At 43.6% G+C, this 7,794-nt stretch overlaps 1 protein-coding gene across 1 annotated transcript in view; it reads left to right on the forward strand.

The window, feature by feature from the left end:
* The first annotated feature begins 6,437 nt into the window (after window positions 1-6,437).
* The window catches only part of OTOS (otospiralin), a 6,403-nt gene continuing 5,046 nt past the window's right edge, over window positions 6,438-7,794 (forward strand). The window contains exon 1 of the mRNA XM_008629549.2: window positions 6,438-7,794. This exon is cut by the window's right edge and continues 146 nt beyond it. The gene's annotated coding sequence lies outside the window, so the exon portion shown is untranslated.

Genomic DNA, 7,794 nt, shown 5'->3' on the forward strand with positions numbered 1-7,794 from the left:
CACCTTTACTGAAGGAAAAGGAGAGCAGAGCACTCAGGCACCAGCTGCCTTGCACAAAAAGACAGTGCTCATGGAAAGGGAGGTTTGGGATGTACCACTGTGCACATTGTCCAGACCAAGAAAATCAAAGCACTGGTAAGAATCAAGCATTAAAGGACAAACTCCTGCCCTTCTTTCCCAAGAAGGCCTGACAGTGCCTGCCCAGTTTCTATCAACTGTCCCAAGTGCTGCCCAGCTCTAGTGCTGGGTGAGACAAGCCACCACATGCCTGGCAGCTGCAGCATTTTGTATGCTTTGCCTTCTAATGTAATTCACAGACATTTGCCTTGGGAAGGATCACAGGCATAGAAGCTTGGGCAACAAAAAGAAATCACCTTGATTCAGTCCCTAGGTAGCAGGTTTAGTTATTATTCCTGTCTTAAGCTCCCACCAACACTATAAGCCACAAGTCAAGGTGAGTTTAAAATTCAACACATTTTAAAGGGTTTAAAAATAGATATGATCATGACCGTAGATTAAATGTATTGATAAACATGTAAGTACCCTCATCGTTTTCCAGGGTCACGTGGGAAGACAGGAGCAATACCAGGAGCTGAATCTGTTTACCAAGGAATGCTTTAGAGTTTTGCCAGCAACACTGCCCTCATAATTCCTCTCCTAATTCATCCATTATCTTCTTTACAAAAATTTCAGCAGTTTTCCCTTTAAGTGACAAACATGTTGCTAGGAGCTGAGGGCACTAATATACCCTAACGGCCTCAAGTAGCTTCACCTGAAGCCCCCTCCCATGCCCCTGCCCATGGTCCCAGGAAGCATTTATGCCCTTCCCAGGGCCACAAATCCTATACCCTCTTTTGTGGGAATGTTAGTTTTTGGCTCTGCGGGACTCATGCGTGTTTCTGTTCTATGGCTCCTGCTTGCATAATTGAGACCCTAATCCATAGCAGGCTGAGTTGAGTACTGCTTTCTTGCAATTGCTGATGGAGCCTAAGTGGGGGGAGCAGGGGGTTTAGGAATGTGGCAGTGGTTGTTTCCCCCCCCCCTCCCCTTGTTGCTATAAAGGTGAGTGGTGTCTGCATAGAGGATGTAAGGTGCTCCTAGTTCCTTTTTGCATAGGAAGAAACTGATGTAGCCTTCATTCACAAAAGTAGTCTGCTGAAATGGGGTTTTCACCTTTGTGACTTTGGTCCTGCTTTTTATCAATCTCCTGATGCAGCTGAAGTTTTACCCCGACTTTATTCAAATTGCGAGCGTACTAAATCCGAGCATGGTCTGCCCCCCTGCCCGTGTGAGCAGCCTCGGTGTCTGAGCGGGGATCACAGGCCCAGGACAGCAGAGGGAGCCGGAGCCCCGCACAGCAGCCCCGGGCTGGGCTCGGTCCTACCGGGGAGCCTCCCGTGCAACCGCGAAGTCCCGGGCAGAGCCCGCATCGCCAGCAACTGCAGCTGTCCCCGCTTCATGTGAGTTGTGTGGTCCCACATGAATGAAGTCCGTGCCAGGACCCTGGTAAGGCTGCCCTGCCCGTGCATATGGCTGAATTTCAGTAACAGTAACAAAAATGGTATTAAACTGAATGGTGAGGCAGGTCATAGTCTGAGCTGCCAGGCAAGGTCAGATGAGAACTGACTGCAAAGTTGTGTGTCAAATACGGGCTATGATCATCAATTTATGATCTACATAGCAATAAATGCTGCAGGCAAGAACTGCTTTCCCTGTGTTTAACTGTATGCATCAAGGAATTTGAGTGTCAGCAATGCTGTTTTAGAGATTAATTTATTTGGTCACCCTTTATAACAGGTTCAGTCTTGTTCAAGTGCACTGGAGTTTATCACAGCAGTCCAAACTAGAACCTCAAACATTATCTCTGCAAAGTAGCTTGTACAGCTTAGTAAAACCACTAATTTATAAGGCTAATCTCTGCCTTCAATATACAAGGCAATAATCTGAGTAACCATAATTTACAAGCTCCTAGAGCTGTGCAGGGTTTGTTCTCCAATTGCAGTGTTAGTACTGACTGCTGTTACCCAGAAAACCTAGGGCAGAAGGTAACCACTGTTTCATTTTGGGTTGGTGACTGATAGTCCTCACCCTGCCAGTCTTTAAAACAGCAGAACTTTGTAAGGTGGAGAAACAGAATCATTCTTTCCTGACCCACAGGTGATGTTCCTTGGGTTTCCTAACCTTGAGGAAACAGAGAAGAGGGTTCCCAAATCCTCCCTGCTTCTCAGCTGTTCCTTCCAGTGCATCAATGTGCTCGTTAAACTTTAACAAGTTGAGCTTGTTTCACCAAGTGCTGGAAGGCTGAGGGGAGGTAGGATGTTAGGTGCTGCTTGCAGTGCTGAGCAGCATCTCCAGCAGGGAGCATGCAGGGTGACTGCACTCCTCAGTCACACCACCCAGATGAATATATTGAACCTGCCTCCTTGGTAGAAGTCTTTCACATGTAGACATCTCCACTTGCAGCTGAAACAATCTCTTGACAGTTCGATGGTCTCCCTGTGCTAAAGCCCTGCTTCTGGATAGCCAGGTCGCTACCAGCATGGCAAGGAACTGTGCAGCACTTTCTCCCTGCCTATGTGGTTTTTGGTCTGGTAACAGCTGCAATGATACATCCACTAACAGGTCTCATTGATTGCTGGTATCAAATATACTGGCAACTTGCTCACATTTGTGATGGATTTTTTGTAATCAAGCTCATCTCTTCATCCATCAGGTTAATCAATTTTATTGTCCCTAGGGCAGAGCTGCTTGTGGACAGGTATAACTGGTGATATTGAAGTAGCTTTGGAATATGAATCAAAGGGAAGAAGAGACTCTGGGTGTAAAGAAGCTTCTATTTATCCTACTAAAATTTTAACTTCGGTAATGAAATATTTAATGAACTTTTATGTAAAGAAACATCTCTGTGAAATGAAAACAATAAACAGCTGCTGATGGCTTAATAGCTTAAGTGTAGCTGGAGCATTCAATCAATCTGAAAAAATTGAGTTTATTTCAAAATGGTGGAGGTTATTGCTATGATACATCTAACCTTAATGGCAATGGGAAAAATATATCCTCTCTTGAGAGTTCTTGAATAAACCTGTTACTTGGTGACCAGTTTATTAGATTCCCTCCTGAGTTCAGTCATCTGTGGCTGTGCTGAATAGCTGAGTAAGGCTAAAGCAAAGAACTGACCAATTTATCCAAAAAGGGGCCTTGGACAAGCTTAGGCCTAATATGTGTGCAGGAAGGGAGAGTACAAGTCCTGGATGTCCTGCTACTAGAATACCATTGCTGCTGCCTCTTATTCTCCCTGCAGGAGAATTGCTTGGAAGCAGGTGCTCCTCACTGCCCCATACCTTCTGTGATGCTGACAGGCATTGCCAGCTGTGTCTCCTGAGGAAACAAGATGCAAGAAACCAAGTAGACTTGTTGGCTCTAATACTGCCTATAGCAAAAATAGTTTGAAATGTTATCAAATCCTAACCCACTTGGGTGGCAGGCTGGGTGGGAGGTTCTTGGCATTCATATGAAAATTTGCAAATGGATGGTAGAAAAAATTTGTTGGTGTCAGTGGTGATAGGAAGGGAGAAGTCAGCCTGCAGCTGTTCTTTGGTGGCTCAGGAGCATCTGCTTGACTGGTGAGAAGGAGCACCAGCCTTTTGTGTTGTGCCAGCAGCCTTGCATGGATGCTGGAGAAAGCCAAACCTGGTGCTTGGAGCTGGCAGTGCTGCCCTGAGAGGGAAAGGCACAGTGGGGGAGAGCTAAGGATACCTGGGATGTTCCTGGGGAGTGGCATTGGGATACCTGGCAGGATCATCTCCTTGGGAGGCAAACTGCACTAGTCCCAATGCCAGTAGAATTGCTCCCCTCCTTTGCTTTCACTACCCGCTGCTGCATGTGGCACTGCCTGCTACCTGTAAACCCCTGGAAGCTCAGTTGCATCTACTAATATAACCTTTCTTCAGACAGAGGTTAAAATGGTTAGTTGAAATACATGTGGACAGATACACTTGCTTTTTGGCTCTTAAGAGTGATTAAGTGTAGAACTACTCCTTAACCCTATGGTTTGTAACTCTGACCTTCACAATTAGCTCTAGGACATCTGAAAGTGGCTCATTTTCACTGGGCTCTCTCTAATTGTGCTGCACTTATTCTGTTAATGGTTTTGTAACTATCCAAATCCATCTGCTATGTCTCCTTTCAATTGCTTCCAGGGCTACTATTACCAGGATGATCAAGCCACTTGCTGTCAGGAAAGCTGTCTGTTCACAAGAACTGGAAATTTGTAATATTTCAGTAAAACTGACTGTAAGATCAAGCACAGGGTCAGCCTGGGAGCTCACCTGGCCCAGCAGCAGAGGGTATCAGAGGAGTGAGCCACAGAGCAAAAGTACAGTGCAGTTCTGCTCCCAGGCCAGCCTCAGACACTGCAGCCAGGACACTGTGTAGTTGATAATACATCATGACAAGACATTCCACAGCTTAACTGTATCAAACCCCACTACCTTTTGTTTTGAAAAAGCTGTTGCCAGACTAATTTGGTATCTCTCAGTAGAAATCAAGGTCATCCTTTTGCTGGCCTGAGGAGTCCCAGTCAGCTTCAGCTGGTCCTTGTCTGCTAATTCCCCTTATGCTGTTCTTTGTATCTTGTCTTGTTCAGTCATGACCTTTTGTTGTGTGAGACCAAAAACACAGGCAATACTCAAAATGGGACCAACTGGCACAATGGCGAAGTGATGCCTTATGGGTTTTGTTTCCTGTCTTCTTATTTGATTTGTCTTTTTCTGTGACTGAGCATTAAAGAATATTATACCACTACTATCTTTTGTAGCTCCAAATCTAGTTTGAGTGGGAATGGTCAGAAACCACATGTCTTGAAAGTGGGAGAAATTTACACAGGTACCTAATTTTACTTTTACTTCTTCTGGCCACTTTGTTACTCAGCTTGTTGGTACTGTGAGGTCCTTACACCTTTCTGAGCAAATCATATTCTAGTCACAGGAATCTCCTTTTGACCTGTATTATTTGGACAAATTGCTGGAAGAAATAATCAAACATTTGTTGTTTTTAGGGATGGTCAGTATATCACTGTCATTAGTTGTTTCTGATGTACAAAAGTGTTGTAGCCCTATGGAGAACATTTATCTGCTCAGTCCAAGGGCAAAGCACTTCAGAGGCAACTGTAAGTCCTATTTAGTTTTTAAATACGTTCCTATGGAGCTCTGCATGCATTTGCTTTTGCCTATTGATTAAACAGGAAAGATTCTGGTTTTTTAAAATTATGTACAAGGTTTTTTTCAGTGCCTGGAGGATTATAGATTTTTGTGTGTGCGATACCTAGTCTAACATAGCTATTGAGAAAACAAAGGCATCCATAAACTTGCTTTTATGTATTCCTTTATCTTTGTTTCAAGTTAATTGACAAGGAGAGTTGAATTCCTCCACGGGGGTTGGCTCTGGATAAAACAGCCCTTTAGTGAGAGGCCTATCTGAAGGCAGGCTGGCAGCTCCAGGACTGCTCCCCATCGAGTCACACAAACAAGTGTGCTGCCCAAATTGCATTCCCCTATTCCCAAGGGAATGTCCTCTGTGCTCCAATTGATTTCTGTCTCTGACACAGCTCTGTGTGGGATTTTCTGGCTTTGAGAGCCATCTACAGAAAGTACATATTGATTGGATCCTCCTGGGATGGGTGGGTAGGAAAAAACAACAGCCCTTTCTACTGTGTAGCAAAGCTTTTATGAGTGAATGGCCTTAGCTAAAAAACTTTATGCAAACTTTAGAGTAGAGAATCCAAATAACTTCTTGTCAGCAGGATTAACAGCATTTTGAGCTAATGGGCTTCTCTGAAAAAGAGTAGAACAGTGAATTTATTTCCAAAATAAGTAGAAATTAAGACACTGAACTCATTAAGCAGCTGCCCTGCTAAGTGCTGTAGTGTCTGCTGAAATGTGGCTGCTGCTGAGCAAGATTTGCATTTACGGGCACCATGGCATCTCCAACTACTGCTCAGCAGTGAAGAAGCCTGCAGGGCAGCAGCTATTAGAAGAGGGCTCTGCTAACTGATCCATGCCAGCACTTGTGCTGGACATCCAGCATTGTTATTTTAATTGCCCTCTGTGTTGATTCAAAGGAATCTACTCCACAGCAAGGTACTGTAAAGTAAAGCACACCTTTAATGCACACAGGGGTTAACACCTCCATGTGTGTGTCCGCCATGGTGATCTTACAGAGGTTTTTTTTATACGTTTACAAGTTTGTCATCTGCCCTTGTTTTGGTCACTTCCTCTAAAGTTACAGTCCTAAGGGGTCTTAGATGACTTGTGGTTTCCTTATCTTAGGGTTACAAACACAGCACACTATTCTTAATATGTTATCACATCTATTTTGCTAATACACATTTAATTCTACTATTACACACTTCGTTGCTATATTAGTTATACTTCATTTATAGTTGTGTGTTGATTATATTCCTATTCTCCTATTACATTTTTCTGCCCTTTTGTGACAGTTCCTCCGTCTGTCATTAAAACGGCAGTTGGGATGCGTCTTCCTCCTTATTGCTTAGCCTGTAGGGGTTAGGCCCTTGTTTTGCAGACAAGCAGTTAGCCAAACCCATTAGCTCGCATTCCATTCCCTTATTATCCTAGTCCACTCAGGTTTGGTTTTTTTCAAGAGCAGTTAGTGTTAGGCATAGCATCTCCTATTCACTTTTCATCATAGCCCATTCCAGGGCTAGGCTTCTTGTCTTGCAAAAGCAGTTGGGTTGAGCATAGCAGCTGACGCCCAACTTTTATTAATCTATACTTTATCCTAAAGCACTTATGTTAAAGGAGTTGTATGATTCATATGTTTAAGGAGTCCTGTGTATCAGTGTTGAGTTTGAAAAAAGGAAAGTGCTCCTAGAGAAAGAAAAGGAAAAAAAAAGAGAAGGGATGAAATGAATGTGCTTGCAGGGTGTTACAAATGGTGCAAGTCAGAGCAACATGTCTTCTGGGACTAGCCAGAGAGCACACTGTGCACTGTTTGGCACACTGAACCCACCAGGCACAGTCCTTCAAGCAGCTGATGAGAGCTCATCAAACTCATCAGTTTTCTCTGGTCCAATGTTGTGTTTAAAACAGACCCAGCTGGGACAAGTACTCATGTACAGCAACAGAAGTGTTGATAGAAGAGGTTGTGTTGTGTAATGCAAGTTGTTTGCAGTGCTAATTCTCATCCTTTTTATAATTTCCTAGATCTGCTTTAGCATGGAAACCTTGATAATTTATTTGCATCTCCAATATGTGCACTAGCAAGTGGAAAAACTTGATTTGAATTAAGTTGCAAGCATGTAATTGTTAGAAGACTGCCACACAATGTCAGATCAGTGATCCCTCTAGCTCTGGAAATGGGTAACTCCAAGCTTCACAAGAAAGAATAAGAAGGTGTAAAGGTGTATATCAGCCCAATAGCTATGCAAGTCCTCCTGAGATCATCCAGTGTTGTAGCAGACCATATTGTGACTAGTTTGACCCTAAATCTGATAACTTCTGGGACTGTCATCCTCCTACAACACTGTTAATATTCCAAGGGGAGAGCTGCAGGGTGTGGCTGCATCAGGAGTATCATTATTCTCCTTTGTCATCATCCAAAACATGTTATCTCACCTCCCACTTGGAACTATACCTGCCTTATCAACTGCCAAAACAAAAAGCTACTTTTGGATGTGTGTGAAAGTAGCTCTATGGCAATTATTCATTTACAGCTGATAACTGTTTTGTGTGTATATGAGCACACCTCAGTGCTTCTGATTTTTTATTTCAGCCG

The sequence above is a fragment of the Corvus brachyrhynchos genome, unplaced genomic scaffold (genome assembly GCF_000691975.1).
Source record: "Corvus brachyrhynchos isolate BGI_N302 unplaced genomic scaffold, ASM69197v1 scaffold223, whole genome shotgun sequence".
Lineage (NCBI taxonomy): Eukaryota > Metazoa > Chordata > Aves > Passeriformes > Corvidae > Corvus > Corvus brachyrhynchos.